The following is an 11,041-nucleotide window of genomic DNA, read 5'->3' on the forward strand; positions in this document are numbered from 1 at the left end:
CAGCGGATACTCGCATTGAATATCTTAAGGGAAATTTCCCATTGGTGTCACAATGATTTACATTGTCATCTTGGGTGGGCGGGCGGGCGGGGAGGTGTGGTGTGGGGAAGGAAGCTATATTACTTAATTCATGCAACGGACCACAGACAGGCATCTTGACGAAAGGGTCGAGACGGGTCAGTTTGGCGATGGGGGCCCACCGTCACTTGGTGACTTGGTTGGCGGTGGCAGTGGTGCGGACATCGAAAAAGTAGCTGCCAGATCCGGGCAGAGAACAAACATTTTGCCAACGATACGAGAATGGGCGGCGGCGGTGGTGGTGGGCCGGAGGGGAGGGAGCTGCAATGCGTAGAGATCTCAGAGGGAGAGAAGCACCAGGAATGTACGGAACTAGCCAAGCGAGAGAGGAAGCAGCCCACTCACAGATGTGACATCCACTGCCAGGGCCCAGTTATGTAAAACGGCAAAAGCCGCGTATGGGCGTTACATTAAAATTGGCCGGGTCCGACAAGAGAACGAGGACAACAAATGAGATGCAAACGTTGCCCAGGCTGCTTCCACTTTGCAAGAGGATTTGATAGCAGCAGCTTGGACATCACGAACAGTAATCACAGTGGGAGCAGCGGGCAGCGATCGGCTGTGGTGCTACCTGTGTATGACCCGCATAGGGCGCGGGGAAGACATTCATCCAGCAGTGGATGGACACGATGAGCTGCACTAGACACGCGCGTCAGGTACTCATGTGAGGCCGAGTCGACCTAGGGGAGGCCCAGCACCGTGAATGAGTTACGGACAACCGCGCTATATGCTATGGCAGGGAGCTGTTTGCTATTGCTGCTGCTGCTGCTATGTACGCATGCATGCATTTTTCGATTTAAAGCTTTCGTGACTGCAGGGATTCATCTTCTTGGTTCTTTCGGTAAAGTCACGTAGAAGGGAAATAATAAAATAATAAAACTAAATCATAATAAAATACAATCCTCACGACGTTTCGGCTTGCGTTGCGGCCGAAACGTCGTGAGAATTGTATTTTATTATGTTTTATTTTTATTATTTTATTATTTCCCTTCTACGTGACTTTACGCATGCACGTTGAACTTCTTTGGCGCCGTACGTAGCCAACCGCGCTCATCAACACAGGAAGGCAGTTCTGACGAAATAACTTCGTAATCTAGATTCATTGGCACTACTACTGCTACTTACTGCCGCAAAAAAAACATATGAAGCGACCCAAACAGCTGCGCCAAAAGTGACCACGAAGGGCTGCAGAGCCTCACGTCACACTCAGTCTGTTGTGAGTTGTTGGGGAGTGGAGGAGCTGTGTGTACGTACTGTTTGTGTGTATGTATGTATATACTGTGTGTATGTACTGTGTGTATGCACTGTTTGTGTGTATGTACTGTGTGTGTATACATGCACTGTGTGTGTTCATGCACTGTGTGTGTACATGCACTGTGTATGCACTGTGTGTATTCAACTGTGTGTGTACATGCACTGTGTGTGTACATGCACTGTGTGTATATGCACTGTGTATGTATACTGTGTGTATGCACTGTGTGTGTACATGCACTGTGTGTATATGCACTGTGTATGTACTGTGTGTGTATGCACTGTGTGTATACATGCACTGTGTGTACATGCACTGGGTATGCACTGTGTGTACATGCACTGTGTGTGTACATGCACTGTGTGTATATGCATTGTGTGTACATGCACTGTGTGTATGCGCTGTGTGTGTCACTAAGAGATGGGGCCTTACCATCAGCCCCATCAAAACTAAGCACCCGCCTGGGTATTTTGTACCATCGGACACTGCACCCCCACAACTCCAAATTGGTGATGGGGCAGTTGTGGAGAGAGTGGAGAATTTCTCATACCTGGGCAGTGTGCTCAAGACCGGCTCTGGTTTAACAGCAGAGGTCTCACTCCGAATCAGTCGAGCGGCATTATCTTTTCATCGGTTGCGTAACGCTGTGTGGATGCTACCTGGTCTGTCGCTCCGCACGCTTGCGAAACGTGGACCCCCCGAATGGAGCATCTTCGCCGGTTAGAAACATTTAGGCTGGCCTGCCTACGATCCATCCTGGGTTTAACCAGACTGGATTGTGTGAGGAGCTCACAAATCCTTGAAAGATCTGGGCAAAGTCCCATCGGTGAGCTCTTCCGGCAGGCAAGGCTGTGTTGGATGGGTCATGTAGCCCGCATGCCCAACCACCGCATGCCTAAACAGATTTTGTTCAGCCTGATCGAGGGGGCTAAACGGGCGCGGCACGGGCTAGAGAAGAGATGGAGTGATGTGGTACAGGAGCACGTGGAGCTGAGTGGACTTGCCGATGACTGGTACCAGCGGTGTCAAGATCGGCCTCTGTGGAGGAGGCTCGTGAAGGACGCTACTGGGCAGTTGGAGGCAGTCGCCCTCCAACAACAACGGAGGGGGGATGTGTGACGCTCACAAAAACGAGCGGAGCGCCGGGTGTCTAAAGCACAGCAAGTTGGCACAGTAGAGGGCACAGGTGGTGCATCAGCCAGTCATCTCAGTCAGTCAGTCAAAGCAGAGGTCGCAAACGGGTTTTGATTCCTTACCCGTACCCGTACCCGGTCACACCAGGGTCGCAAACGGGTACCCTACCCGTACCCGTACCCTACCCGTACCCGGCCGGGTACGGGTAGGGTACGGATATCGGGTACCTGATTGCGACCTCTGGGATGAAGTCATGTTGCATGCGCGGGTGGGTTGATTCTAGGAACTTGAATTGTGAGAAGAGACAAGACGTTGGGAAATGAGTGACAAACAGTTACTCACCAGTGACTCACGGTCTACCCGTACCCGTACCCGGCCGCACCAGGGTCGCAAACGGGTACCCGTACCCGGGTACGGGTATCGGGTAGGGTACGGGTATCGGGTACCCGGTTGCGACCTCTGATTCAAAGGCAGCCGCGCTGGCTTTAAAAGACGTTCGCTAACAGCGCTTGTCCCAGCAGCCTGCCGAGGCTTTACCGGGTAGGGGGAGGGGGGTCCTTTGTTTTGTTGTGTGTCCGTCGAGCAGAAGATGTATCTGCCCGGAAGATGCGCGCGCGTTGTATAAACACGCCGCGTGCTTTGGCCGTCTGCTCCCGGCATTACGAGGGATGCCATCTCTTGGAAGGGGGCTAAACAAAAATAACAACGATTATTTATTTACGGAGGTGCGGTTGCGGTGGCCCAGTGAGATTAGCGGCATTGCACCAATAGACCCGGCAAAAACCCGAGTTCGACTCCTGCGCCACGGCCTCACGACGACTTAATTCGAACAACAGCTCCTGGGACCACCTTCCTCACCAACCCGTCCTGACCAGCGTGGTGAAGTATGGTCAAATAACCTCCACGAACCGCAGCGTGTGGGGGAGGTCTTCATCCAGCGGTGGATCCACACAGGCTTGCGCATGATGCTGATGATGATGACACTTCTCGAACATGGTTTAACATGTTAGTTGTCCGATGTTTAAAACCCACCCCCTCCAGTTATTTTAAACTGACAAGCATTGCTTGAACAATACCTGGTGCGGTGGATAAACATCGCCACGTGGGGAGACAAAGGCGGCCGGGCGTGGTGTGCCGGCCTTCGTAGGTGCACGCTAACAGCACTTACCCCAACAGTCTGTTTAGACTATACGGGGGATCTTTGTCTGTTGTGTGTGTGTGTGTGTAGGAGTGTTCGTGTGTGCGGTCGGGTCGGTATGTGTGTGTGCGTGTGTCGAGGTAGTTATAGTGCGGGGAGCGGTAGTGTAGCGGTTAGCGCGCTGTTCTATGAACCAGGAGACCAGAGTTCAATTCCCGCTCACGGCCAACACCCAGTGACGATTATCTGAACCGGTCCTGGGCCTCCCCTAGATCGACCCAGCCTCAAATGTGCACCTGGTGCGGTGTGTTAAAAGCATCGCCACTAGGGAGACAAAGGCGGCCGTGCGTAGCGTTGGCCACCCAAACCCCCGTCTGTCGTGCCGGCCTTCGTAGTTCATCGCGAACAGCACTTGGCCCAACAGCCTGTTCAGGCTACACAGGGGATCTTTGTCTTTTGTGGGTGGGAGGCTGCTCGGACAGACGGGCACAGCTGACGTGAATCTCTCCTCCCCCCAGTTCCCCATCTACCGCCCCCCCCCACCACCACCACCGACTCCCCCACCCCATCCCATCTACCCAGAGTCATCCTCCCGAGACTCGAGCACGCACGGAGACCACGTGGAGTCGGGCTGACGTCTCTAGAACGTTAAAAACAGCTGTTCTGCTCACGCCCTCGTCGACTCGTTTCGTTTTGCTCCGGCGATTTGCACAATTTCTCACACGCGGAGTATTTCATGAATGATAGTCGCAGCCGATTGAACGGTCTTAATTATCGGAGGGGTTAAATCGCTCCTGGGTGATACTCTTGCGATGGTTGTGGCGCTATGAGTCAGCAGACGTAATAATGATCACAACAAGTTCAACACATTCATTTTGTCAATAACGTTGTAACGAGTAGCCTCACATCGGCAAAAAAATAAGTATATCATAGGTGACGTTTCGGGGTAATGCCCCATCTTCTACGTACGTACACATTGCGATGTATAGAAGTCTTCTTGTGTGGGGTGAAACAAAAATGCAATAAAAAAACGTAACCTACTTGCTGTTCTACCGATTGTAACATTCGATTGAAGGAGATTTGTCTCATGGAGCGGTGGCCCATTGGACAGCGCACGACGGGTGATGTTTTACTGTTTGATAGGCGGCGTCGCTATGAAACCAGCGACCTGAATCAGTTCGATTCTTGGACTGTGCTGACTGATGTCTGAAGCGGTCTTGGGCCGTTCTCACACTTCATCAACCCGTACTGAGCTAGCGAGGTGAAGTATGGTCAAACAACCCCCTCCCCATTACCGACACGGCATGAGGAGGCCTTCATCCAGCAGTGGATTAACAAGGGGCTGAAGATTATTTATTCAATTGGGCATTGAACGGAGAAAAACTGGGATCTTTAATTTCCAATCGCATTATCCAGTCCTTCATTATCAAAGAGTAAACATCATCATCACACGCGATGCGCTAATCGGATGCCCATTCTTGTCTGTATCTTGATTCTCGTGTGAATCAAATCGTTGACAATATAATTTAGATTTCGATTTAAAGCGTTCGTGACTGCAGGGATTCATCTTCTTGGTTCTTTCGGTAAAGTCCAACCCTTCTACGTGACTTTACCGAAAGAACCAAGAATATAATTTAGCGCGTTAATCTTGGAAGCAAAGTGGTCTGCATGGCAGTTTTTTTCAGCCTTTGTGTTGCGTGGTAGGAGCGGTGGCGCACTGGTTAGCGCATTGAAACCTAAATTTGATTCTCGGTCACAACTAAGCCCGCACTGAACCGGCGTGGTGAAGTATGGTCAAACAGACCCCCCCCCACACAATCACGGCGTGACGACGCCTTCACGCAGCAGTGGATTGACGAAGGGGCTGTATCGAACCTATTTCACACCATCAGTTAATCCAACTCACGGTTGGATTAAGATGAGAAGATAACACCAAATCACTCCCTGAATGCGGCCCGATCTCTAGGAATCTGGGAAGCTGAGTAGGGCTGAGCGGCACGGTTCGTCCTCGAAATGAGAGACTGCCTGGGAACACAATGCGTCTATAAATCTGGGTCGGGGCAGAGGCGGTGGGTGATGTGAGACCACACATTTGCGGTACAGCGATGGATATTCCGAATCCGTCTGTGCGGAGAATCTTGAGCGCAACGCGTCGGTTGTGGCCTTTCCTCTCTTCCTCTGGATCTCTTCGAGTTTCCATCCCCAAACCATCACCAACTTCCCCGTTCGTGGAAGTATTGGCCCAACATCCCAGCGCGGGTCGCCCGCGACAGCAACAACAACAACAAACAACAGAACAACAGCAACAACAACAAAAAAGAGCGGCCCTTGACACTTTTAGCGAGGGGGGGTTTTCGTGAATAAATACAGAAGGCGATGCGATTACCGCACTGCGTTGTGTCGCGATGTGACGGGCCGATTGGAAACTCTACGCTTGCGAAACGTGGACCCCCCGAATGGAGCATCTTCGCCGGTTAGAAACATTTAGGCTGGCCTGCCTACGATCCATCCTGGGTTTAACCAGGCTGGATTGTGTGAGGAGCTCACATTTCTTGAAAGATCTGGGCAAAGTCCCATCGGTGAGCTCCTCCGGCAGGCAAGGCTGCGTTGGGTGGGTCATGTAGCCCGCATGCCCAGCCACCGCATGCCTCAACAGCTTTTGTTCGGCCGGATCGAGGGAGCTAAACGGGCGCTCGGTCGCAGCAGGGTCGCTACGACCGAGCGAACGGGCATCGCGTGGTGTGGCGACGTGATGTTGATTCGCTGTTAATTGCTGTAATTAATCTTGACTTTAAGCTTTCGTGACTGCAGGAATCCATACTCTTTGGTGCTTTCGGTAAATTCACGTAGGTGGAACATTAATAGATCACGACGTTTCGATCGCAACACAAGCGACCGTCTTCAGGTGAGAGAGAGAGAGGAAGCTACTGAAACACGATCTCATGTGGGCTGTAATTAACATGACAATGGGCACCAGAAACCTGCGGATCCAAAGCTCTCTGTGTGTACGTATGTTGATGAACCTCTTTCGCACCGTACGTAGCCAACCGTGCTAATCGGAGGCGCTCCGCAGATGTTGTTTATGAACGTTAAAAATTATCACTGCTTCGTGACGTCGTTTTTTTGTAATTAAGGACCACCATGTAGGTGCATTGCGGCTCTGTAAACATTTATTATTGTCATCGAAACCGAAACAAATGGCTTCTCTTGTTATTTTCGTCGCCGACCGCTGACACTGCTGACAGTGATAGCGGCTGCTGCTGCTGCTGCGGTGGTAATCAACACCGGTGACGATGATCTGAACCAGTCCCAGGCCTCCCCCTAGGTCGACTCGGCCTCAAATCAGCACCCGGTGCGGTGTGTAAGCATCGGCGCCGGTTCGAGACGAAGGCGGCCGGGCGTGGAGCTGGCCACACGCCTCGCTCCGTCGTGTGCCGCGCAGGCCTCCGTGGGTGCTGCTCGCCAAAAGCGCCTTGCCCCGGCAGTCCGTGAAGGTGACACGGCCAGGGCAGGACAGGGCTGGGGGTCTCTGTGATGAAGGTGGGCACGAAGACCGATGCGCCTATGGCGGAGTAAGTGACTTTCCGCAGCGTCGGCTCAACACAAGCAGCAAAAATTCTGGAGCCCAGTTTTGACACTCGGTGTCTCGATTCGATTTCGCAATTTAGATGGCGCATTTTTCAGGGCGCTTTAAGATGAAATCAGCGAGGAAGGTGATGGAATGGATGGAGGGGATAGGGGCTGGCAATTGGAGCTGATGCTGCAGGGGTAGGCGAGGCAGCATAAGGTGGAGTGTGATGGTGAGTGCGAGTGTCGGATGGGTGCTGCGTGGATAAGAGGCGGCGGGGTATTGAGGGGGCACGCGTGAAGTTGTGAAATGGCCATGGATGAGGATAGGTGGAGGAGGGTGGTAATGGGCAGAGGTCTGATGTTGATAACTGCAATGATTCTTGTGCGCAATGATAAGTAGGGGGAACCACCAAGAATATTCCGCGTGGAGGCGCTGTGGTGCACGGGACAGGTTGCGAGGTGACTTTGGTGTTTTAAAGCGCATTGGGGACAACGGGGTTCCAATCCCAGCCTGAGTTGTGCCGCGTGTATGCAACGTTGAGCAATCTACAACCTCTTATTGGTTCTTTCGGTAAAGTCACGTAGAAGGGAAATAATAAAAGAATAAAAAATAAAACATAATAAAATAATTCTCACGACGTTTCGGCCACAACGCAAGCAGCCGTCCTCAGGTGGAGAGCAGGTCTGTCGGGAAGACGCTGTGAGAATTGTTTTATTATGTTTTATTTTTATTATTTTATTATTTTTTTTCTACGTGGCTTTACCGAAAGAACCAAGAAGATGAATCGCTGCAGTCACGAAAGCTTTAAATAAAAATTTACAACCTGTGAGTGTTATTCCTCGGGTTGGTGGGATGATCACGCGAATATCCCATTCCCCGCTGAGCCACGAGTTCGTGGCTGGGATAGGGCTCGGTACAGTGCAGCACGCCTGTTCGTGAACTCGTCATCTTGAGCGGACTTATAGGGGTTATGCTATAAATCTTTAGTTTTTTATTTTACCAGATAAGACCCACTGAGCTATGTATTTCTTTTTTAGAAGCGAACTGGCCACAGATGAAGTGGCTTATCATGTGGAAATGTACAGCAGTCAAATACTCCAAAACGCATGATGTTGATTCTAAATGTGGGAGGGAAAAACCGAAGGACCACGGGGGGTGAGAAAGACACGCAAATTCCAAATATACAGCAGCAGGCGTCAGGGTCCTGCATACCAGGCGAGGAAGTTAACATCTCCTATCCACCGTGGCATCTTTCCCCATGTTATGCCCGGTGATTATCTTTCTCCGGCTAGCGCCATTCTTCCTCCCAGTCGGAGCGAAGGAACATCTGCCCGTGACCTATGTCAGAGAGAGAGAGAGACAGCTGAGCCAATTGGCGTGACGAACGGGAAAAAACCCACCGCCAGCGGTAGGAGCAGAAGCAGCATCAACGATGGAATCGAGGGAGAAATTTGACCTCTGCTTGCTTCAGTTGCTGAATACGCCCGTAGAGCGAAACGTCGGACATTGCGTGCTGAACAACCACGTGGGCACGACTCGAAAACACGTCGGGATTTTAAGTTGGGGGGGGGGGGGGGCTGAATAATTCTGTGGGTAATCGTCTCCCCGCCCCCCGTGACCCCGAAGTCGAGGCTGCTCGCTTGCTCCGGTAGTGACACGTGATGTATGTGTAGTGACAGGATGACACCTGCTGGCCTGGACGGGGAATCACGGGTACGGGCACGGTTAAGTAACAACCAATCAGAGAGGCAGGTGTATCTGGGGCAAAGGCAACAGGTGGGGCTAGCCGAGGCACTCCAGGAACCTGCTCGAAGGTTCCACGCGAGGGCGTGGCCAGAGGGGGGGCCACGCCTGGGGGGATATAAGGGAGAGCGGACCCGGGGCTCGTGTGGGGGGTCCTGGGTCCTGGCTGCGTCGCCCCTCGCCGACATCTCTCTACGACGTCCGGCCACGTGGAAGATCTCCTGCGGGGGTTCCATCGCCAGCCAGCGGCGTGGCCGAGTGGGGGCGGTGGGACCACGCCGAGTGATCGGCTGTGTGTGTCGCCAGTGGAGGCGTCAATAGCTCGTGTTGTACTCGGTGTGGGAAGGAATAATCGTTGGCTTGTGTTGTGCCCAGTGTGTGTAATAAAGATGAAGTCCCCTCTACACGATGTGTCGTGGAAGTCGCTCATCACACGTGTGTTGTACGTTGAACCTCTTTAGCACCGTACGTAGCCGACCGCGCTAACCGGCGGTGCGTGGGAAGAACCGCAAACTCAACACAAACATCGTTTCTAAAGAGATGCGTTGTCGATCCAGACGATTTCAAAGTGTGGAGCTCACAATGGCTTTCCAAATATCGAAGGACGAATCCCCCCCCCCCGCCCATTCCGCATAGCGCTGCCTATGCTTGTCGATCCTGGAGGAATCGGATGGGCAACCCCCCCCCCCCACCTCGTGTGCCGTGCCGGCCTTCATAGGTGCTCGCTAACAGCGCTTGCCCCAACAGTCTGCGAGAGCTATATGGGGGATGTGCTACTTTGGTGTGATGATGGTGATCACGACAGCGGAGGTGATGGTGTTGGTGACGGTGGCAATGATGGTGGTGCAGGTAGCAGTGATGGTAGTCGTGCCTGTGTTTGTAACCAGAGTTATGGTGATGGTGATGCTGGTGGTGGTGGTGACACTGAACAAAGTGACCAAAGGTGATGGTGGTGTTGGTCGTGGTGATGGTGATGGTAGCCGTGGTGATGGTGTTGGCAGTGGTGATGGCTGTGATGATAATCTTGGTGGTAGTGTGATGATGATGATGATGATGATACTAATAGTGATATGATCGTAACCATGGCAGTGGTAGTGATGGTGGCAGGATAGTTAATTACGGCTGCATCAATACCAGCCTGAAGATACTCATCAGCAGCAGCATCGCCATCACCACCATCACCACGCCGGTGCTGATGGTGGTGATGTCAGCCGCAGGGGTGATTGGAGGAAGCTTTCTGTCACCCGTTGTTTGTGCTGACCACACGGCTGTGTTTGTGTACCGCCGCTCTCCTCCCCCCTCTCTCTCTACCTCCTAACTCTACCACAGCCCCTCCCCTCCCCCTCAGCAACCCCTCCCCGCTATCCCTCAAGACAAGTCGCTCCACTCAACACCGAAGACAAAGATCCCCCGTATAGCCTCGACAAGTGTGGTTAGCGAGTAGCACCGTCGCAGGCCGGAGAGGCGCACCGCAGCGGCGATGTTCAGACATCGCACCGGGTACTCGTTTGAGGCTGAGTCGATCTAGGGGAGGCCCAGAACCGATTCAGATGATCGTCACCGTGAGCGGGGATCGAACCCCGGGTCGCCGGATTTGGAGCGCAGCTCGTAAACCGCTGCATTAGCGCTCAACTCCACAGAGACAAAGATCCCCCGTATAGCCTTAACAGACTGTTGGGGCAAGTGCTGTTAGCTAGCACTTATGAAGGCCGGTACGGCACACAAGGGGGTGAGTGGCCAGCACCATGCCCGGCCACCTTTGTCTCCCCGCAACAGGTAGTCATTTGCGGCTGAGCCGACCTTGGGGAGGCCCAGGACCGGTTCAGATAATCGTCATCGGTGTTGGCCGTGAGCGGAAATTGAACTCGGGACGCCGGATTCCTAGAGCAGCGCGCTGACCGCTACACCACCGCTCCACTCCACCGCCACCACCACCACAGCCACCACCACCACCACAGTCACCAACCCACTCGAACTGGCAGAAACGGAAGTGGCCGATCGTGGAGAGAAGTTTGGGAGGCGGAGGAGGTTGGAGGGGGGGAGATGGGGCAGGAGTTTTTTTTTATCTGTGCGTAAAATCGCACCTCCCCAAGGCAGCAATTAGAGTCAATTTTGTCTGTTATACTTT

Source organism: Lethenteron reissneri, chromosome 41 (assembly GCF_015708825.2).
Source record: "Lethenteron reissneri isolate LAM-NWPU_2019-01 chromosome 41, ASM1570882v1, whole genome shotgun sequence".
NCBI classification, from domain to species: domain Eukaryota; kingdom Metazoa; phylum Chordata; class Hyperoartia; order Petromyzontiformes; family Petromyzontidae; genus Lethenteron; species Lethenteron reissneri.